Below are 23,813 nucleotides of genomic sequence, written 5' to 3'. Positions count from 1 at the left end.
AATAATAAATAAATGCAAAAAAATCCAAACAAACCATTCTTAGCTTGTAGGCTGTGCAAAAATGTGGGACAGGTGGGATTTCATTACAGAATACCAGGGGTTCAGTCTAGGTCCTGCTGCTAACAGCACAGAAAGCCAGTCACTGAGACAACAAGCACTGCCAAGGAAGAAGGCTTTAATCAGGTGCCAAGGAGATGGGAGCTCAGTCTCAAATCCATCTCTCTGACCAACTAAAACCTGGGGTTTAAATAGCAGGGAAGAAATGTAAAGATGTGTAAAGAAACAGGAACCAGGGAGGGGCAAGGAAGCAATCATGATGAATGAGGAGTCAGGCATGTCATTGTCTGAATGTGGTGATCTGGGGAGTTTCAGTTCTTTGCTACTTTCTTGAGAGGACTGAAGGTCTTTTCCTGAGGAAGGAACTCAGATAAAGCAAATGTAAACTTCAAGCTTTAAGATCAGAAAAGTCAATTTCTATGTTTATCCAAAAGAACAGTCTATGGGACTATTTGGTTGGTTTCAATTTGGCCCATAGGCTATAGTTTGTCAATAGTCTAGATTACTTCAAAACATTTTAGAAAATTATGTTTAAGTACATGTCATCAAAATTTAATTATAACCACAAGAGGAATAGAAATAGGATATATAACTGCCAATCCATAAAAGGAAAAACAATGGAATAACAACAATGATCATTTGAAGAAAAGATTAAAAAGTAAAAGAAACAAAATAAGAAAGTATGATAAATAGAAGACACAAAATAACATGACAGGAATAAATCTAATTGTATATGTAATAACAGTACTCATGAATAGGTTGAATTAGCCCATTACAAGACACAGAGTTTCAGTTTAGGTAAAGAAAATTTTAAAAATGAGCCACTGCTGTTGCCAAAAGTTATATCTAAAATGAAATTATGCAGGATATTTGCAAACAAAGGTATAGAACTATATATGCTACCTAAATGGGTATCAAATATTATGTAATTTCTTCAAGAACAGGTAAATTGTTGTTTATTACATAATAAACAGCAAACACTAGGTAAATGCTATAAAAACAGATGTATCAATATTAACACCAAAAACAACAATTTGAAATAAAAAGCATCAAGGCCAACAGGGAGAGTTCATATTGATAAAAGTTGTAGTCCACCAAAAAGATATACTAATCATATGCTTCAGTGTACCTCAAAATAGAATTCTGAAATCTATTGAATATATATATCAATAGAATATTGTACTGGATAAATAGAAAGTACCCATTCTTCCAAACATCTACAGTCCTTTTACAAAATGAGTCATGTATTTGACCACAGAGAGAATTCCAATACATTTCAAAAAGCAGAAGTTATACAAACCTTCTTGTTTGGCCACTGCACAATAAAATTAAAAATTAAAAAGCAGCAGCCAGGTGTGGTAGCTCATGCCTGTAATCCCAGCACTTTGGGAGGCTGAGGTGGGTGGATAACTCAAAGCCAGGAGTTCAAGACCAGCCTGAGCAACATGGAAAAACCCCATCTCTACCAAAAATACAAAAATTAGCCAGTCTCATGACCTGGTCTCAAAAAAAGAAAAAAAAATAAAAAGCAAAATGAAATATACAAGATAACAAATATATACATATATTATATATATATATATATTTTTTTTTTTCCCCAACTGGAAGTTCTAAAGCAACCTCTAATGCAGCAGTCCCCAACATTTTTGGCACCAGGGACCAGTTTCATGGAAGACAATTTTTCCATATATGCAGTGGGAGGGCTGGTTTCGGGATGAAACTGTTCTACCTCAGATCATCAGGCATTAGATTCTCATAAGGAGCACACAACCTGGATCCCTTGCATGTGCAGTTCACAATAGGGTTCGCACTCCTATGAGAATCTAATGCTGCTGCTGATCTGACAGTAGGTGGAGCTCAGGTGGTAATGCTCATTCTCAGGCTGCTTGCCTCCTGCTGTGTGGCCCAGTTCCTAACAGGCCACAGACTGCTCCGGTCTGCGGCCTGGGGGTTAGGAACTCCTGCTCTAACATTACTCTTAAGTTAACATTACTCTTAAGTTAAAGAGGAAACTGTAAACTAGAAAGAAGTGACCACCAGAAACCCTGTTTCAGGGGCTTGTGGGACATGGCCCAAGTGGGACTCAGGATAAGTTTATTAGAAACAAGTAGGGCTAACACTAAATGAAAGAGCATGAAATCAATAGTCTAGAATGAAAAGGCAGCAAAATAAACTCAAAGAAAGTAGAGGGATGGAGTATAAAAATCAGCAGAATTTAATGAGGTAGAACACTCACACAAAAATATGAACTTAATTAATACAACAAAATCTTGATCTTTGAAAAGACCATTACTATTTACAAATCTAGTTAAAATTCATTTTAAAATGTATTTAAATTTAAAAGATAATTAATGTTTGAAATGAACAAGAAAATACAACTATGGATAATTTTTAAATATTTCCAAAGATGACCAAAAAGAAATTGTTAATTTAAAAAATTGAAAACCTAGATTGAAATATAAAATTTTCTAGGAAAGTGTAAATTACCAACTTTTTTGTAGGGACTATGCAATGAGATTTTGCAGCAGGGAAGAGAGCTTGGGTTCAACTCTCAAAATTACCAAAATGAACACAGGAAGAGACAGAAAACCTATATAGGTCAATAAACCCATAAGAAATTTGAACAATTGTCAAAGTTCTTTTTCTAAAAACAAACACCCAGACTCAGATGGTTTTATTTGTGAATTACATCTAATTTTCAAGGGTCTAATAGTTTCTATGATATATGAATTCTTCCAGAGTATAGGAAATAATCAGAAATCTACAAGGCTAAATACCAAACTGGAAAGCATAGCATATGTGCCAGTTGGGTGCCACGAGAGGCAACTTTTTTTTTTATTATTATACTTTAAGTTTTAGGGTACATGTGCACAACATGCAGGTTCGTTACATATGTATACATGTGCCATGTTGGTGTGCTGCACCCATTAACTAGTCATTTAGCATTAGGTATATCACCTAATGCTATCCCTCCCCCCTCTCCCCACCCCACAACAGTCCCCAGTATGTGATGTTCCCCTTCCTGTGTCCATGTGTTCTCATTGTTCAATTCCCACCTATGAGTGAGAACATGCGGTGTTTGGTTTTTTGTCCTTGCGATAGTTTGCTGAGAATGATGGTTTCCAGCTTCATCCATGTCCCTACAAAGGACATGAACTCATCATTTTTTATGGCTGCATAGTATTCCATGGTGTATATGTGCCACATTTTCTTAATCCAGTCTATCATTGTTGGACATTTGGGTTGGTTCCAAGTCTTTGCTATTGTGAATAGTGCCACAATAAACATACGTGTGCATGTGTCTTTATAGCAGCATGGTTTATAATCCTTTGGGTATATACCCAGTAATGGGAAGGCTGGGTCAAATGGTATTTCCAGTTCTAGATCCCTGGGGAATCGCCACACTGACTTCCACAATGGTTGAACTAGTTTACAGTCCCACCAACAGTGTAAAAGTGTTCCTATTTCTCCACATCCTCTCCAGCACCTGTTGTTTCCTGACTTTTTAATGATCGCCATTCTACCTGGTGTGAGATGGTATCTCATTGTGGTTTTGATTTGCATTTCTCTGATGACCAGTGATGATGAGCATTTTTTCATGTGTTTTTTGGCTGCATAAATGTCTTCTTCTGAGAAGTGTCTGTTCATATCCTTTGCCCACTTTTTGATGGGGTTGTTTTTTTCTTGTAAATTTGTTGGAGTTCATTGTAGATTCTGGATATTAGCCCTTTGTCAGATGAGTAGGTTGCAAAAATTTTCTCCCATTCTGTAGGTTGCCTGTTCACTCTGATGGTGGTTTCTTTTGCTGTGCAGAAGCTCTTTAGTTTAATTAGATCCCATTTGTCAATTTTGGTTTTTGTTGCCATTGCTTTTGGTGTTTTAGACATGAAGTCCTTGCCCATGCCTATGTCCTGAATGGTATTGCCTAGGTTTTCTTCTAGGGTTTTTATGGTTTTAGGTCTAACATGTAAGTCTTTAATCCATCTTGAATTAATTTTTGTATAAGGTGTAAGGAAGGGATCCAATTTCAGCTTTCTACATATGGCTAGCCAGTTTTCCCAGCACCATTTATTAAATAGGGAATCCTTTCCCCATTGCTTGTTTTTGTCAGGTTTGTCAAAGATCAGATAGTTGTAGATATGCGGCATCATTTCTGAGGGCTCTGTTCTGTTCCATTGGTCTATATCTCTGTTTGGCACCAGGGACCAGTTTCATGGAAGACAATGAAACCAGTACCATGCTGTTTTGCTTACTGTAGCCTTGTAGTATAGTTTGAAGTAAGGTAGCATGATGCCTCCAGCTTTGTTCTTTTGGCTTAGGATTGACTTGGCAATGCGGGCTCTTTTTTGGTTCCATATGAACTTAAAAGTAGTTTTTTCCAATTCTGTAAAGAAAGTCATTGGTAGCTTGATGGGGATGGTGTTGAATCTACAAATTACTTTGGGCAGTATGGCCATTTTCACGATATTGATTCTTCCTACCTATGAGCGTGGAATGTTCTTCTATTTGTTTGTATCCTCTTTTATTTCATTGATCAGTGGTTTGTAGTTCTCCTTGAAGAGGTCCTTCACATGCCATGTAAGTTGGATTCCTAGGTATTTTATTCTCTTCGAAGCAATTGTGAATGGGAGTTCACTCATGATTTGGCTCTCTGTTTGTCTGTTATTGGTGTATAAGAATGCTTGTGATTTTTGCACATTGATTTTTTATCCTGAGACTTTGCTGAAGTTACTTATCAGCTTAAGGAGATTTTGGGCTGAGACAATGGGGTTTTCTAGATATACAACATGTCATCTGCAAACAGGGACAATTTGACTTCCTCTTTTCCTAATTGAATGCCCTTTATTTCCTTCTCCTGCCTGATTGCCCTGGCCAGAACTTCCAACACTATGTTGAATAGGAGTGGTGAGAGAGGGCATCCCTGTCTTGTGCCAGTTTTCAAAGGGAATGCTTCCAGTTTTTGCCCATTCAGTATGATATTGGCTGTGGTTTTGTCATAGATAGCTCTTATTATTTTGGGATACGTCCCATCAATACCTAATTTTTTTTTATTTTTTATTATTATACTTTAGGTTTTAGGGTACATGTGCACAATGTGCAGGTTTGTTACATATGTATCCATGTGCCATGTTGATTTCCTGCACCCATTAACTCGTCATTTAGCATTAGGTGTATCTCCTAATGCTGTCCCTCCCCCCTCCCCCCACCCCACAACAGTCCCCGGAGTGTGATGTTCCCCTTCCTGTGTCCATGAGTTCTCATTGTTCAATTCCCACCTATGAGTGAGAACATGCGGTGTTTGGTTTTTTGTCCTTGCGATAGTTTACTGAGAATGATGTTTTCCAGTTTCATCCATGTCCCTACAAAGGACATGAACTCATCATTTTTTATGGCTGCATAGTATTCCATGGTGTATATGTGCCACATTTTCTTAATCCAGTCTATCATTGTTGGACATTTGGGTTGGTTCCAACTATTTGCTATTGTGAATAGTGCTGGAATAAACATACGTGTGCATGTGTCTTTATAGCAGCATGATTTATAGTCCTTCAATATCTAATTTATTGAGAGTTTTTAGCATGAAGTGTTGTTGAATTTTGCCAAAGGCCTTTTCTGCATCTATTCAGATAATCATGTGGTTTTTGTCTTTGGTTCTGTTTATATGCTGGATTACATTTATTGGTTTTCGTATGTTGAACCAGCCTTGCATCCCAGGGATGAAGCCCACTTGATCATGGTGGATAAGCTTTTTGATGGGTTACTGGATTTTGTTTGCCAGTATTTTATTGAGGATTTTTGCATCAATGTTCATCAAGGTTATTTTTCTAAAATTCTCTTTTTTGGTTGTGTCTCTGCCAGGCTTTGGTATCAGGATGATGCTGGCCTCATAAAATGAGTTAGGGAGGATTCCCTCTTTTTCTATTGATTGGAATCATTTGAGAAGGAAGGGTACCAGCTCCTCCTTGTACCTGTGGTAGAATTCGGCTGTGAATCCATCTGGTCCTTGACTTCTTTTGGTTGGTAAGCTATTAATTATTGCCTCAATTTCAGAGCCTGTTATTGGTCTATTAAGAGATTCAACTTCTTCTTGGTTTAGTCTTGGGAGGGTGTATGTGTCGAGGAATTTATCCATTTCTTCTAGATTTTCTAGTTTATTTGCATAGAGGTGTTTATAGTATTCTCTGATGGTAGTTTGTATTTCTGTGGGATCGGTGGTGATACCTCTTTGTCATTTTTTATTGCGTCTATTTGGTTCTTCTCTCTGTTCGTCTTTATTAGTCTTGCTAGTGGTCTATCAATTTTGTTGATCTTTTTAAAAAACCAGCTCCTGGATTTATTGATTTTTTGAAGGGTGTTTTGTGTTTCTATTTCCTTCAGTTCTGCTCTGATCTTAGTTATTTCCTGTCTTCTGCTAGCTTTTGAATGTGTTTGCTCTTGCTTCTCTAGTTCTTTGAATTGTGATGTTAGGGTGTCAATTTTAGATCTTTCCTGCTTTCTCTTGTGGGCATTTAGTGCTATAAATTTCCCTCTACACACTGCTTTGAATGTGTCCCAGAGATTCTGGTATGTTGTGTCTTTGTTCTCATTGGTTTCAAAGAACATCTTTATTTCTGCCTTCATTTCATTATGTTCCCAGTAGTCATTCAGGAGCAGGTTGTTCAGTTTCCATGTAGTTGAGCGGTTTTGAGTGAGTGTCTCAGTCCTGAGTTCTAGTTTGATTGCACTGTGGTCTGAGAGACAGTTTGTTATAATTTCTGTTCTTTTACATTTGCTGAGGAGTGCGTTGCTTCCAACTATATGGTCAATTTTGGAATAGGTGTGGTTTGGTGCTGAAAGGAATGTATATTCTGTTGATTTGGGGTGGAGAGTTCTGTAGATGTCTATTAGGTCCGCTTGGTGCAGAGCTGAGTTCAATTCCTGGGTATCCTTGTTAACTTTCTGTCTCGTTGATCTGTCTAATGTTGACAGTGGGGTGTTAAAGTCTCCCATTATTATTGTGTGGGAGTCTAAATCTCTTTGTAGGTCACTAAGGACTTGCTTTATGAATCTGGATGCTCCTGTATTGGGTGCATATATATTTAGGATAGTTAGTTCTTCTTGTTGAATTGATCCCTTTACCGTTATGTAATGGCCTTCTTTGTCTCTTTTGATCTTTGTTGGTTTAAAGCCTGTTTTATCAGAGACTAGGATTGCAACCCCTGCCTTTTTTTGTTTTCCATTTGTGTGGTAGATCTTCCTCCATCCCTTTATTTTGAGCCTATGTGTGTCTCTGCACATGAGATGGGTTTCCTGAATACAGCATACTGATGGGTCTTGACTCTTTGTCCAATTTGCCAGTCTGTGCCTTTTAATTGGAGCATTTAACCCATTTACATTTAAGGTTAGTATTGTTATGTGTGAATTTGATCCTGTCATTATGATGTTAGCTGGTTATTTTGCTAGTTAGTTGATGCAGTTTCTTCCTAGCATTGATGGTCTTTACAATTTGGCATGTTTTTGTAGTGGCTGGTACCGGTTTTTCCTTTCCATGTTTAGTGCTTCCTTCAGGAGCTCTTGTAGGGCAGGCCTGGTGGTGACAAAATCTCTCAGCATTTGCTTGTCTGTTAAGTATTTTATCTCTCCTTCACTTATGAAGCTTAGTTTGGCTGGATATGAAATTCTGGGTTGAAAATTCTTTTCTTTAAGAATGTTGAATATTGGCCCCCACTCTCTTCTGGCTTGTAGAGTTTCTGCCGAGAGATCAGCTGTTAGTCTGATGGGCTTCCCTTTGTGGGTAACCTGACCTTTCTCTCTGGCTGCCCTTAACATTTTTTCCTTCATTTCAACTTTGGTGAATCTGATAGTTATGTGTCTTGGAGTTGCTCTTCTCGAGGAGTATCTTTGTGGCATTCTCTGTATTTCCTGAATTTGAATGTTGGCCTGCCTTGCTAGATTGGGGAAGTTCTCCTGGATAATATCCTGCAGAGTGTTTTCCAGCTTGGTTCCATTCTCCCCGTCACTTTCAGGTACACCAATTAGACGTAGATTTGGTCTTTTCACATAGTCCCATATTTCTTGGAGGCTTTGTTCGTTTCTTTTTATTCTTTTTTCTCTAAACTTCTCTTCACGCTTCTTTTCATTCATTTCATCTTCCATCACTGATACCCTTTCTTCCAGTTGATCGCATTGGCTACCGACGCTTGTGTATTCGTCATGTAGTTCTCGTGCCATGTTTTTCAGCTCCATCAGATCCTTCAAGGACTTCTCTGTATTGATTATTCTAGTTATCCATTCATCTAATTTTTTTTTCAAAGTTTTTAACTTCTTTGCCATTGGTTCGAACTTCCTCCTTTAGCTTGGAGTAGTTTGATCTTCTGAAGCCTTCTTCTCTCAACTCATCAAAGTCATTCTCCGTCCAGCTTTGTTCCGCTGCTGGTGAGGAGCTGCGTTCCTTTGGAGGAGGAGAGGTGCTCTGATTTTTAGAGTTTCCAGTTTTTCTGCTCTGTTTTTTCCCCATCTTTGTGGTTTTATCTACCTTTGGTCTTTGATGATGGTGACGTACAGATGGGTTTTTGGTGTGGATGTCCTTTCTGTTTGTTAGTTTTCCTTCTAACAGTCAGGACCCTCAGCTGCAGGTCTGTTGGTGTTTACTGGAGGTCCACTCCAGACCCTGTTTGCCTGGGTATCAGCAGCAGTGGCTGCAGAACAGCGGATATTGGTGAACCGCAAATGCTGCTGCCTGATTGTTCCTCTGGAAGTTTTGTCTCAGAGGAGTACCCGGCCATGTGAGGTGTCAGTCCGCCCCTACTGGGGGGTGCCTCCCAGTTAGGCTACTCAGGGATCAGGAACCCACTTGAGGAGGCAGTCTGCCCGTTCTCAGATCTCAAGCTGTGTGCTGGGAGAACCGCTACTCTCTTCAAAGCTGTTAGACAGGGACATTTAAGTCTGCACAGGTTATTGCTGTCTTTTGTTTGTCTGTGCCCTGCCCCCAGAGATGGAGCCTACAGAGGCAAGCAGGCCTCCTTGAGCTGTGGTGGGCTTCACCCAGTTTGAGCTTCCCAGCCACTTTGTTTACCAACTCACGCCTGGGCAATGGTGGGCGCCCCTCCCCCAGCCTCACTGCCGCCTTGCAGTTTGATCTCAGACTGCTGTGCTAGCAATGAGCGAGGCTCCGTGGGCATAAGACCCTCTGAGTCAGGTGCGGGATATAATCTCCTGGTGTGCTGTTTGTTAAGCCCATTAGAAAAGCGCAGTATTAGGGTGGGAGTGACCCAATTTTCCAGGTGCCATCTGTCACCCCTTTCTTTGACTAGGAAAGGGAATTCCCTGACCCCTTGTGCTTCCTGGGTGAGGCGATGCCTCACCCTGCTTTGGCTCATGCACGGTGTGCTGCATCCACTGTCCTGCACCCACTGCCCGGCACTCCCCAGTGAGATGAACCCGGTACCTCAGTTGTAAATGCAGAAATCATCCGTCTTCTGCGTCACTCACGCTGGGAGCTGTAGACTGGAGCTGTTCCTATTCGGCCATCTTGGCTCCTCGAGAGGCAACTGTTGACTTGAAGTTAGGAAAGCAAATAGTTTGTCACACCTGCAAAAGAGAAAAGGTAGGCTCAGGATTAGGTCAGAGAAGCTGTCAGACCAGGATACATATCTGACCAAATATTTGCCAGGCCAACGAGAAGCCCCAGAGTTCTAGAAGCCATGCAATAAAATTATAAACCAAATTAGAGGCCGGGTACAGTGGCTCACGCCTGTAATCCTAGCAATTTGGGAGGCTGAGGTGGATGGATTGCCTGAGGTCAGAAGTTCAAGACCAGCCTGACCAACATGGTGAAACCCTATCTCTACTAAAAATACAAAAAATTAGTTGGGCGTGGTGGCAGGTGCCTGTAACTCCAGCTATTTGGGAGACTGAGGCAGGAGAATCGCTTGAACCCTGGAGGCAGAGGTTGCAGTGAGCCGAGATCATGCCACTGCACTCCAGCCTGGGTGTGACAGAGCAAGACTGCATCTCAAAATAAATAAATAAACAAATAAGTGGAGGCTTGTGTTCAAGGAAAATGACTGGGCTCTTGTTCCTTCCTCAGTCTAGCTTAGTCATTACCTGAAAGCATTCTGAGAAAAGCATGACCTTGTGTCACCACAAAATATTAAAAACAAAAAAAGAAGAAGAAGAAGAAAGAAAAGAAAACTAGGCTGGGCATGGTGGCTCACGTCTGTAATCTCAGCACTTTCGGAGTCTAAGGCACAAAGATTGCTTGAGCCTAGGAGTTTGAAACCAGCCTGGACAACATGGCGAGAACCCCATTCTACAAAAAAATACAAAAAAAAAATAGCTGGGCATGGCGGCATGCACCTGTAGTCCCAGCTACTTGCAGGGCTGATGTTGGAGGAGGATCATCTGAGCCCAGGAGGTCAAGGCTGCAGTGAGCCATGATTGTGCCATGACACTCCAGCCTGAGTAACAGAGCAAGACCCTGTAAAAGAGGAGAGACAGAGAGAGAGAGAGAAGAAAGAAAGAAAAAGGAAAGAAACAAAGGAGAGAAAGAAAGGGAGAAAGAACGAGAGAAAGAAAAAGAAAGAAAACTATGGGCTAATCACACTAAAAAGTTAAAGGCAAAAATAATAATAATAATAATAATAATAAACCTATTAGCAACTTGACTCCAGTGGTGTTTTAAAAGGATTATACATAAGGAACATAAAGATAGCTTTAAGCAGAGAATCTACTAAGATAATTTGCTACAGGAGTAGATGAAGGGCAGAAAAGATATTCCTATCACAATAAATGCTTTCATGAATAGATTTGATAAAATGTATGCCTATTTCTGAATTAGAACCTAAAATTCTTAGCAATCTAAAGGTAGGAGGAAACTTTCCTTGCTAAGGCTAACTAACAAAAACTTGTAGCAAACATCCTATTCAGTGGCAAAAAAATAGACATTCCAAGAAAAGTCAAGAACAAGACACGATGGCCCACTGCCACCATTACTACTTTATTTTTAATAGTCTGCTGGTGATCCTAACCAATTAAATAAGAAATAAAAAGAGAAAGGAGAAGAAAAATTATGAATTTAAAAGTTGCCATTCCTTGTAAAATGGACTGTGGTTATGGTTGCCCAACTCTGAATAGACTAAAAACCATTAAATTATATCCTTTAAATGGGTGAATCCTGTGGTATTGATGGCAGGGGCAGGCCATCTGAAGCAGCTGCTGTCATCACGCTGGCTGCAGCGGTGAGGCATGGCTGGGGCTGCACTCTCTATTGAGCCAGCAGGAGCTAGAGACAAGTGGGAGACCTGCTCCTTCTGAGTTGGGGCAGGAGCTGCCTGTATGCTGCTGCAGCTGCCCAATCCATAGCTGTGGACCTGGGCATCCCTGTACTCTCGGGGCTGGGAGCAGGCAGGAGACCCACTCTCCTGGGTGTAGCTGCAGCTGCCAAAGTTGTCACTGCAGACCCGGGCCTCTGGCTTCACAGAGCAGGCAGTAGCCCCACTCCCCAGGCACAGCTGCAGCTGCCCCAAGTGCAACTGCCGACCCAGGCATCTCTGAACTCTTGGGGGCCCAGGAAGGCACACCATGCCCTCCCAGGCTCAGAAGTGCCTGCTCCCACTGCCTGGCTTCTCTCTGCTGTCAGTGCCTACTCCAATCTTGTAGCAAAGATGGGCCCGAGCATGGGCAATGTCTCAGCCAGGCTGGGTGTGCGCATGCTTGGGACAGTGTTGACACACCAGTCCCCTGCCACCTCAGCCCCCTCCAGACTTTGGTCACCAACGAGCATAGGAGGGAAGCTGAGTGGGAGTTGAGGGCAGCTTGGTGCTGGCCTGCAGGCACCCCTTGGCAACTACAGCCTGGATGCCATGAAAGGCAGCAGGAGGCAGGCAGATTCCTGGGTGGAAGGGGTTGGGTCCCCAGTGGCCCCACCTTTGGGCCAAGGAGGGCCTGAAGGCTGAGGGGCTGGGGGCCAGGCTGCCAGTCCCGCAGACCAGAGTGGGAACTTGTGGTGCCTTTTCTGGGCCTGCCCAAGGCTGCCCATGGACCAATCAGCATGTGCTTCCTCCTCTCTGAGGCCCATAAAAGCCCTGGGCTTAGCCAGAGCTGAGCAGACATCAGGATGACCAGCTGCAGAAAGGAGCTACCCACTCCAGGGCCTCCTCTCTGCTGAGAGCTGCAGAGATGATGGGATGACCTGCCTGCAGAGAGAAGCTTCCCACTCCAGGGTCTCCTTTCTGTGAAAAGCTGAACACTCGTCAGGACACCCTGGCTGTGGAGAGGACTGTGGGTCTCCTCAGAGCTGTTCTATCACTCAGAGCTCCCCTTTGTCTTGTTCACTCTCCACTTTTCTGTGTACCTCATTCTTCCTGGTCACAGGACAAGAACCAGGACCCATCAAATGGCAGGGCTAAAACAGCTGTAACATAAACAGGGCTGAGATGTGTCTTGCTCACCACGTTGTAGGTGAAGAGGAGAGAGAGCTGTGGCCCTTTGGGAAGCCCAGACCTGGGAGCTCCCCTAGCCAGGGCTGTGACTCCCTCTTTGGGGCCCTGTGGTTCTTGGCATCTCCAAGCTTCAAGGCACCCCATGTTCCCTGGTGCCAGCTGTGGAAACTGCTTGCAGTGTGCCTGGTCCAGCCGTAGCCTTGCAGAGAGCCCACACTGGCACCTGGAACTGCCCACCCTGCTGCAGCAGCCGGCGTGTCTGACTGCTCAGTAGCCAGACCCCATGCTCGCTCACACACCCCTCACCACTCCATGCCTGACTTGCCCTTGGCAGGTGTGGGATCCAGGCTGATAGCATGAGCTGAGCGCAGTCGCCAGGCCAAGTGGGCAGAACGAGCCCAGCAGGCCTGAGCAAAACTTGGGCAAAGGCACCCCCGGCCACAGAGGTTTCTGGCAAGAAAAAGGACACTCCACAGATCCCATAACAGTATGTAAATTGTATTTCAATATAGCTGTTAAAAAATTATCATTATCAGCTACATGATTATCTACTAAGAAAATCAAAGAGAATAAATTTTAAAATGAATTAAAAGTGAGAGCATAGAAAGTTGCCAAGTGAAAAATCAACATACAAAATTACCTTCCAATACACCAGCAATAGCCAATTTTAAAGCATCCCAGAAAAGAAATCCCATTTACTGTACACAGAAAGATCAAACATCTACAAATAGGTCCAATAAGAAATGTGGAAGGCTTAAATTATAAAAACAATACAGCTTTACTGATTGATATGAACTGAGGCAAAAAACTGGGCTGCCAAGCACTTCCAGCCCCTTGTCTCCCTTCAGGAATGGCCAGGAGGTCAGGGGGATTCTTTTTAGAACAGCCTTGGGGATGTCACAGGAACTACGGAGAAGGTGACTAATGAACTATTTTAAATGCTTTGCACCAAGTCTGGCACATAGTGAGCAGCCAACAAATATTAATCCATTTTCCATGTGTATTCCATGTGCAGCCAGAACTTGGGGTCACAGACACTGATAATCAGACTGGATCCTGTGGTGTTAGCTGGTTGATTGGGATGGCAGGAAAGCTTAGGGAAGAGCATGACAGTTCCTGAAATTAAAATATGCCACTTTGAGGTGAGGGGATCTGAATGGACATACGAGCTTACAGGAAAGCAAGTTGTTACAGTTCAGAGATAGAACACACTCAGTGTGTGTGTTTGGGTGCAAGTGGGGAAGCTGTCTCACTTGGGGTGACCAGATCATGAGATATGGGTCTCCCTCATGTTCATCCCCGAACACCCCAACTCAGGGGTCTGCTAGAGCTCCCTCTGTGGGGTGTATTAAGCTCAAGCTCCTCTCTAGCCATTCGAGGCTTCCACGGTCTGGTCCCACTGGTGGACAATGCTGGTGCTCAGCTTAGACCTCCGTCCTTTTTAAAAATTATTTTTGTCCTCCTCCTCCCACCCGTAATAGCCCGCAACTGTAGCTAATGCATTCTCAAAGGACTATCCTCAGACTACATGGTGTTGGAAGTGCTGAGAATGTACTTTCCCCAATTACAGTAATGTCTAAGGAAAATGATGTAAAAAGAAACCAAAATTCCCAGAGGCTAATTGATTAAACAGAAGTTAAGTTCCTACAGCCTACTTCCGGTTGTAAAAACATCACTAAACTTCTAAATAGAGACCAAAATACTTCTAATATTAACCATTGAAATAAATGTGAACTATACATACATTTTAAAAAGATTAATAAAAACAAGCAAGATAATGATTTACCAACTTATTCCATTCAAGGTGGGGGTGGGTCAGAGCTCATCCCAGCAGCTCAGGGCACCCGGTGGGGACCCGCCCTGGACAGGACGCCAGCCCATCTCAGGGCACGCTCACACAACCCACACTCTGGAGTACCCAGAGAAAACCCACGGGGACATGAGGAGAACCTGCAGGCTCCACACAGACAGTGGCCTGGCTGGGGATCGATTTTTTTCTCATCAGTGTTAGAACGAAACCACGTTGAACTAAATGACATTATTCCAGGACCTGCTGTCCTAGGGTGGCGCAGACACTGAGGGGGTCTCCAGGCTTCTGCTTCCGCGCACCAGCTGACCTCAGTTCTAATAGTGGGGGTCTGTATTAGTTATGGTAAAGCTGGCTGCCATAATGAAAACGTACCGTGATTCAAGGATAAAAGCAGCTTGTTTTTCAGATAAAGACTAAAATGGGTATTCCTGATTTGTGGATGGATCTCCTCTAAGAGGGGATTTGGGGTCCAGGTTCCTTCCCTCTTATGTTCTGTCAACTGCAACATGTGTCTTCCAGAAAGTTAGAGGCTGGCCTGAAAGTGGAATGCATCACTTCTAACAGTAAGGAGGCCGGAGAGCTGTCAACCCAAGGAGAAGAGGAAATGGGTTTGATGGGCAGCTAAGCAGTCTCTGTGTTGTACCTGTGCCATATTAGTTGTTAAATATTTTGGATACCACCCCTGGTCAGAGACATGGATTTGAGGCTTGACTCTGCCTTTTTTTTTCCCAATCAGTGGCTGCTGCCTAGGCTCTGCCTCTTTTTCCTCTTTTTATTTTTGAGATGGAGTCTCACTCTGTCGCCTATGGCCGGCTAATTTTTTTATTTTTAGTAGAGATGGGGTTTCACCATGTTGGCCAGGCTGGTCTCGAGCTCCTGTCTTCATGATCCGCCTGCCTCAGCCTCCCAAAGTGCTGGGATTACAGGTGTGAGCCACCGCACCCTGCCGGCCCTGCCTCTTAATAGTTGAGAGAGGATAGGCATGGTGGCTCACACTTGTAATCCCAGTACTTTGGGAGGCCAAAGTAGGAGGATTGCTTGAGGCCTACAGCTCAAGACCAGCCTGGACAACATAGCAAGACCTGTCTCTACAAAAAAAAAATTTAAAAATTAGCTAGGCATGGTGATGAGTGCCTGTAGTCCCAGCCACTTGGGAGGCTGAGGTGGGAGGATCACTTGAGCCCAGGAAGTCAAGGCTGCAGTGAGTTATGATCACTCCACTGCACTCCAGGCTAGGCAACAGAGTGAGACCTTGTCTCAAAAAAAAAAAAAAAAAATAGTTGCGAGAACTTGAACAAATTGTTTAACCTCTCTGAGCCTCAGTTTTTCCATATGAAAACAGAAATGCTAATAATTATAATAAATAATACCTTCAGGGTTACTTGGAATTATAAAAAAGATTATTTTTGTCAAGGGACCTTATAAACTATTAAGTCTCATGGAAATGCTCTTCTTCATTCACCCTGCCTGGAATGAACTTCCTTTTCCCTTCCTTTATCTAATTTCTATCCACCTTTCAAAGTCTGAGTACAATTCCCTGTTAAGAGGGCCAGAATGCTCTATTCTATTAAATAGCAACTGTGACCTCTTGGGGTCCTGACACCACTAAAAAGAAGAAAAAAACATTGGTTTGAAATAGCTTGGGAATTTTACTACCCTGGGGAAGCCTAAGAGCAATTCCCACAACTGTAGCACTTCCCCCAACTCAGAAATATTTGTTTCGCCTCCTGGTGAGCTTGTAGCAAGTTGTGGCATTCCTCCCCAAAACACTAGGAATCAGGACCTTCCTCTTGGACCATTGGTGTCCAAACCCAACAACTAAAAAGATTAAAAACTCACTATAAGGGAAATTAGAGGCTTACAACATTTCTTCATACCGCACCAGCTATGATATCAGACCCCCAAAATGTAAATGGCAGAGCCCAGAACACCTGACTAATCCTCATAAAAATGCCCTTAACAATCATCTCTTTTAGAAAATATTCTGAAGCGTTTCCAGTCTACGATATGTTCTATTTTTCCCAAAGGATTGCATTTCATAAATGCCGCCTGATTCAGATGCCACTTAAACTCAAAATCCTTCTTTTGTTAGTTTTGCCTCTCACAAAGATGTTTAGTCATTTGAGACCAGGGACTGGGTCCTTTGACTCCACACTAGAGACATGGCAGACCATCCCTAAAGATTTGTTAACCAAGGACTTCCGGTGGGGAGTGTCATTTCCTGGAATGGGATAGTCATGCTCCATTATCATGTTAAGCATCCAATATAACCATTACAATATTGGGATTCTTGAAATCTGGTGTTCTTGAGGATTCATCTCCCCAGGTTAGCATGGACCCAACCACGTGGCACCACTCAGTGATAGGAAATGGGTGAATCACAGAGGAGTTTCCATTCATTCATCTGACAAATAATTATTAGATTTCAAAACCGTTCTTAGCACCTGCAAGGAGTTTCAAGAGAAAAGGCATATATATATGATAAAGACCCACTTTCTAGTCTAGTACAGTGACACCAGGTTATAAGCAGACCAATAAAGTTGGATAAAGAAGCAGGCAAGAGATTTAGAAGTAAGGTCCGAGGAGGCAACATTAGGGACAGGCATGTGGGAACATGACCCAAGGGAGGCCCAGAATTGAGAACAGGTTTCAACAGCTGTCTCCACTTCTCAGACTGGCAAATGTTAAAGACTGACAACACCAGGTGTTGCTAGGGTGTGCAAAGCAGACTCCCGCGTATTGCTGGAATGGTGTAAATTTGCACCAACCTATCTGTGGGGCAATCTCACAAAATGTACCAGCATTTAAAATGTATATATGTATAACTCAGCAATTACAGTCCAGACATTTATCTTGTGGGAATAACTGGGCAAATGAAAACTGACATTGGTACCACTGTAGCCTATTCATTGTGTCACTGCTTGGAGAGGGTAAAATTGTAATCACATGGTCACAAAGTTGTCCCTGAACCAATCACACTGGCCGGAGGGATCGAGTCTGCTTGGCCAGACCTCAGTCACACATCTCTCCTCTGTTGCCAGGGGATAGAGGAGGACTGTGATTGACAGCTGAGCCATATGGATTAGGATTAGAGAAAAGACAATTCCCTAAAGGAAAAAAAAGGAAGAACATTGTTACTAGAGGACTGAGAATGGGAAAGCCAAATAAAATCTGTAACTAGGGCCGGGCGCGGTGGCTCACGCCTGTAAACCCAGCGCTTTGGGAGGCCGAAGCAGGTGGAGCACTCGAGGTCAGGAATTTGAGACCAGCCTGACCAGCATGGTGAAACCCCATCTCTACTAAAAATACAAAAATTAGCTGGGCGTGGTGGCATGTGCCTATAATCCCAGCTATTTGGGAGGCTGAGACAGGAAATGGCTTGAACCTGGAAGGCAGAGGTTGCAGTGAGCCAAGATCATGCCACTGTACTTTAGCCTGGGTGACAGAGCAAGACACTGTCTCAAAAAAAAAAAGAAAAAAAAAAATCCTGTAACTACCCCAGTATACCATAGCAGGAGTCACTGGTGCAGGGGGAGAACTGCTTCAGGTAGACAGAATAGATTATCTTTTACAGAGCCATTACAGTCTGTGATGAAACCACCTCCAGAGAGGAGGAGGAGGAGCAGAGAAGGCCACCCTTGACGAAGGAGACCCAGACTTGTAAATCCAGCTCTACGAATAATTGAATAATTTTAAAGACATGGTTGGGGCTGTGAGGTAGTTGTAAGAAAAATATAAGCAAACAAGATGAATGAGGATGCTATGGGCAGAGCCAGGAAAAGTCCCTGACCATGGATGGGTCCGTGTGGTGTCCACACGTCAGCGAGACATTGGCTAGCACTGTGGGTACCACTTGCTGCCAGGCGACCTGGGACAAATGACTTAACCACGTAAGACCTCAGTTTCCTTATCTCTAAGATTGAGAGAAGAAACTGATCTATGGTCTGACTGTGAGAATGTCATGAGCCTGTGCAGGTAGAAACACCTGTGCGCCAGTCATTGTGTACAGAACCACAGCAAGGAGAAGGGCAGGCCAGAAATGGCCCTCCAATTTAAACAGAAGAGAAAAAAGTAAACAGAAGAGATGAAGGATGGTGGCTCCAGGAAGTCTGAAAACTAGGGGTTTATTCTAGGGCAAAGGGAGCCCTCAAATTTAAGCTGGTGGCCATAATGAGGGTTACAATGGCACTTTCCATCAGAAACTATGTTAAAAAATTGGAACTTGCCCCCCTCCCACAAGTCCTTAACTGTGTATAAGTGGAACGACTGTTTACTTTTACATTTTTATTCTCCATGGCTCACTCTCACTGGCTATTGAAACACTTCAGGAACTTCTTAAACCCCCCAAGACCAGGTTAGGGCACCGTGCCACCACCACCCCGTTCCTCCATTTTGCCCTGTGCCAAGAGCACCACAGGCCTGCTCCTGCCTCAAGTGTCCTTCCCTGGGTCCGATGGGGGACAACGTGTACTGTGGTTGCCTTGAATTTCCTCACCTCAAATTCAGATCTAGTGATACTTGCACAATCAAGGTGGCAAGCACGCATTGTTCTGTCTGTGAGGGAAGGGGAGATGAACACCATGAGAAGTATGAGTGCGGAGAGAGCACGAGGTGGTCCCACTTCTCCTGACCCCATGAGGTCCAGTCTGTGTGAAAAACAGCATTGACCCAGAAACACAAAGGCACCCCTGTGTGTGCGGTATTGGGCAAGCCTCTGGCCTCTCCAAGCCTGTTTCTTTATCCTTAAAATTGTGGCAATTCTATCCTCTGAGGGCAGCCATGAAAAATGGGGAAAATCTTGCAAGAGCCTCGTAGCCTCCTAAGCAGCCATGCCCTGAGATGTCTGTCTTTTTTTTTTTTTTTTCCCCTGAGACGGAGTTTCACTCTTTCGCCCAGGCTGGAGTGCAGTGGTGTGATCTCAGCTCACTGCAACCTCTGCCCCCCAGGTTCAAGCGATTCTCCTGTCTCAGCCTCCGGAGTAGCTGGGATTACAGGTGCCCACTAACACACCTGGGTAACTTTTGTATTTTTAGTAGAGACAGGGTTTCACCATGTTGGCCAGGCTGGTCTCGAACTCCTGATCTCAGGTGATCCACTCGCCTTGGCCTCCCAAAGTGCTAGGATTACAGGCGTGAGCCACTGTGCCCCTCCAGTGTGTCATTTTTACTCTTCCCCATCCCACAAGATTTTACGGAGTGTCACAGCCGTGGTCTGTGCCCTGAGGTAAGAAGTAAATGGGTCAGATAATGAGGCATGAAAATGAAGCCAAAATGAAGCAGGTATTTCACGGCGGCTCGTCTTAGAGTTTTCCATCAGGAATCCAAAGTGTTACTGCTACTGCAGACATCTGGTGTTGCTTGGCTGTGGCCAGAGGGAGATGCGATGTGTCAGCCAGGAAATCTCAGAGGTGCCTGTGAACAGGAGGGAGGCCACTCAGAAGCGGTGTCCACCGGACTGTGAAAGGGCAGGAAGAGAACGAGGAAGCAAGGAAGCAGGCAGAAGGTGCTCTCTTTCCCTTCCCTGGCTCCTCATCACATGCCTGGGGGCCCAACCACCTCCGGTATCAGAGCATAGCCACCCTCACATGGCTTCATGTCACCCCCACCCCCAACTGTGAGATCTCCCTAGACATGAGGCAGAGACTGCAGCAAAAGGATGGCAGTGCTCTACAGCAAACACAGCCATTCTAAATGGCATTCATGAGACAATTCCTTCATTCTCTGCTCTGTGCTTGGTGCTTTGGAAAGAAGCAAAAGACATTGAAGCTGTAAGCTGCTCACGATAAACAGCTGTATTTGCACAGCCAGCCCTGTAGGCCTTCCCCAGGTCTAAGCCACCTAGGACCATAGATGCCACTATGGCTCTTCTGTAAGCACATCACTGGTCACTGATGTCCAGAGGGATGACTGGAGTGACAGGAAGGTAGGGGTACCTGGGGGTGTGGTCTGGACCCCAGTCAATGTGGAGAGGCACTCTGGAGGCTGGGTCAGGTTACTCAACCAGAGAGAAAACACCAGATCAGGATGGCAAATTCAGCAAGGGGAAGGCTGTGGCAGGAGCCCAGGCGCGCCCACGGAGGGTAGCAAAGGCTGTGCCATCAACATATGCTATGAGGCCAGGGCAGACAGGGAGGCTCCCTGACCAAGTTCAGGCTGCAGGTGTGGTTAGGAAGATAAAGAGAGACAGCCTTCTTTGCCTCCGCTTTTCCTCCCTCTCTCCTCCTTCCTGCCTTTCTTCCCTTGACTTAGCAACTTTACACGGGATTATTTCCAAATGGCAGGGGTTCTTGGGACTTTTACTACTCTAATGTGCACTGTGAGTCTAAAAACTACCTGACTGTTCTTGCTTGCCCATATTTCTTGGTTCTCAAGAACACATTTCTTCCTAGGGAGCAGAGCAGCTCTACAGTCCAAGATTAGCTAGTCTCCGGTTAGAAAATGTCTCTCCAGCATCAGGTGAACTTTGGGTACACATCCCCTTGCACAATGTGGGTAACTCCCTGGCCTTATCAGCTGCATGGTGGCTATCTCTTGGGTGGACTCCTTCCTCAGAAGGGTCACATGCTTTGTCCAGCTCTCTTGAGTATTGTTTCAGAGCTTAGGGACACATGATTTGATCTTTCCCTCATGCAGGCCACAGACCTCACTCAGCCTATAGGCCCTCTCGAGTCACTGCACCCCCACAGGTAAACAGGCAGGCAGAGAACTCATGAACACAGATTGCCCGGAGCTTTTGCCTCACCAGGGTGGGACCTTCTCTCTTCTCACTTCAGCCTGGGACATTCAGCCCATTTGAGTTCTCACGAGACGCTGGTGCCCAGGCATGAGATCTGAATGAAATCTTTCTAGGCAACAGGCACCTAACAACCAGTCTCCCTAATCCCACCAACTACCCTCCCTGTGATGCTGGCCAGAACATTTTAAACACCAATGTGAGCCCTCCCTGCAGGTAAAAATCATGTCTAATCTCGCCATCACCTCCCCAGCCCCAGACACCCTTTGCTGTCCTCCACCTCTCCTGCTGCCCATGATGCACCCATACCCCACTGCCAGTTCCTGAGGACTCCATGCTTGTAAATAGCATGCCTCTCCTGGAAAATCATTACTCACTCTCCTAGAGCTGGAGCAAATGTCACTGCTCTGTGTACCTTCTCGTCCTCTAGGCAGTTTGCTACTCTGTTCTCTGAAGCCTGTTGCTCCAGCTTGTGTAATAGGGTTACTGCCCTCTGACTGTTGACACTTGTGTCTCTCCCACCTCTGCTAGAGCAGCTTGAAGTCAAGGGTGGGACGCAGTGTCTGGCGGGTGCTTCCTACAGATCTATTGATGAAGACTGGACAGACACAAGAAGCTCTAGTTAGGGAAGAAGAATAGTGCACTGCGTACCTATTGCATGCCAGACACTGTTCTAAGTTCATTTAATACTCACAACAACCCTGTGGGGCAAGTGCTATTGCCACCCTTAGTTTACAGCTAAGGAAACTGAAGAACAGAGTGGTTAAGTAACTTACACGAGGCCTCTCAGCTACTAAATAGTAAAGCCAGGATGGATTTGAACCTGGAGACTCTGCTCTTAACCAGTATACCTATTGCCTTTCAAACTAACAGAAATGAGACCAAGAGTTAAATTTCAAGGTTAGAGGCATCAGCATCAAACAGACTGGATGCAAACGTTGGCTCTGACCTTGACCGTACTCAACCAAGCTGAGCCTCAATTTTCTCAAATGTGAAATGGACATTATAATAATATTTGCCTCATCTTTCGTTTGGTTGATTTTAAAACTCTATGGATCTGTTGTAATCATAACAGCAATGCCTGTGTGCTGTGACCTTGTGAATCTTTCAGATTTGAACTGCTGCTGCCAACCCTAATCTCAAACCTGTGAAAAATGACATTCACAGAGGATTGCCTGGAGTGTATTTAATATATCTCCTCCTTTAGATTTTTGACGGAACCAGACCATCAACGCCTGTGCTCTTGGAACTCTGACATTCCCTGCAAGTATCACATTTGCTTTCATTGCCCTTGGGTGTTGGGCCCTTGCTGTATGTTTCAGCTGATTGGGTTTATGGTGGGCACGTTGGGGTGGATGTGACTCAGTTTCCTTTACACAGGATCGCAGGGGCGAAAGAGCACTGGAATTGTCTTCATCCCTAGAAAACTGCCATAGTAAAGGGAAACTGTATTATTTTAATTGCTGGGAGTAGAATTTTTCTTAGGTAGTAAATGGCTTTTGTTTGGGAAAACATTTCCATAAGCTGTGACCGGTGGGAGTAGGAGCCCAAAGCACTGGATATTTCTACAAGTAACTCAAGGTAAGAGATAGTCTGTTCTGCCTGAGACAAAGAGGGGAATTTGGCCTCTAAGAGGCTGGAGAGAAAATTCAGAGAAGCCAGAAGAGGAAGGGAAGGGACGCCTATAAGATAGTGTGTGGAGTGAAGGCCAGTGGCAGAGGGCCAAAGGCAGTGTCCTCCATCTCTCCAACCTTGACTTTTTGTGAACATCTTCACTATTTTGTGTGAGTAGAGTCTTCTGTAGAAGTCAAAGGAAAGGCTAAGCTTCACACCTGCGAGCCATGTGGTGTGGAAAGAGGTAGCCTTTGTAAGATCAAGAGCTCGGAGAAACTCGGCCCCCAGGGGAACAGAAGAAAACTCAAAACATGCCGTGGACCTCCCCCGGGCCTGGAGACCCCAGCCAGCATCTGGTTTACATGACTGATTGTGTTTTCTTATTGGCTTTCGTCACTGGGAAACTCACTGGGTCATTGAGTATATCGGGGTCCCTTATAATAAATGTTCAGGAACTTACTGGCTTTCATGGTTGGGAAATTCAGGGTATATCGGGGGCCTCTTATAATCAATGTTCAGGAACTTATGCAGAGCTGCTTCCCACATATTATCCCACTATTTGGCCTTCATTTCTCTTGCTTGTCCAGAATGAACCTTGTCTTCGTCTGCCTGGCATCCCTTCCTGTGACACATATAGTCCCACTCCATATGGTCCCTACAGAGCTGCCAATCAGAGTGCCCAGCCCCACCTCCGTCACACGGGTGGGTACCTGACTGCTGGCAAAAATGCCCCACCCACCTGGCCACAAGGATGGCCACAGAACTCAAGCTGGGTCAATCAGAGAATCATCTAAGGTTGATATGAGGAGAGAATGTTCTCTCAGCTGCTTGCTAATTTGAATGAGTATGAATTTGAGGAGCTCTCTTGCCCATCGTATGAACACAACTTTATTTAGTCTGGTGCCAAGCGGAGGCAAGCAGATCTGAGAGACAGAATAAGAGACAGAGCACTGACAGTATCATCTGGGCCCCAAAATCTAGCTATATCTTCAGCTGGAGCCATCCCTGGATCTACCTGTAAATTGAGCTAATAAATTCTCTCTTTTTTCACCATGCACTGGGATACAGGCTGGAGGCGGAGGCCAGATTAGTTTTGTTCCCATTTCAAGTCCAGAGGTAGCCCTCAATTTGGGCATAAGGCCAAAGGGGCTGTTCTTATCGTTAAGTGTCAGAAACTA

General features: G+C 44.3%; 1 long non-coding RNA gene across 1 annotated transcript in view; it reads left to right on the top strand.

Moving 5' to 3' along the window:
- LOC131381398 (uncharacterized) overlaps positions 1-22,271 on the top strand; it is a 48,135-nt gene extending 25,864 nt beyond the window's left edge. The window contains exon 3 of the long non-coding RNA XR_009210141.1: positions 22,133-22,271. This is a non-coding gene — a long non-coding RNA (uncharacterized LOC131381398). The remainder of the gene's footprint in view (positions 1-22,132) is intronic.
- Positions 22,272-23,813: the final 1,542 nt, after the last annotated feature.

Source organism: Hylobates moloch, unplaced genomic scaffold (assembly GCF_009828535.3).
Source record: "Hylobates moloch isolate HMO894 unplaced genomic scaffold, HMol_V3 SCAFFOLD_15, whole genome shotgun sequence".
NCBI lineage: Eukaryota > Metazoa > Chordata > Mammalia > Primates > Hylobatidae > Hylobates > Hylobates moloch.
This window is presented reverse-complemented; position numbering and strand designations above follow the sequence as displayed.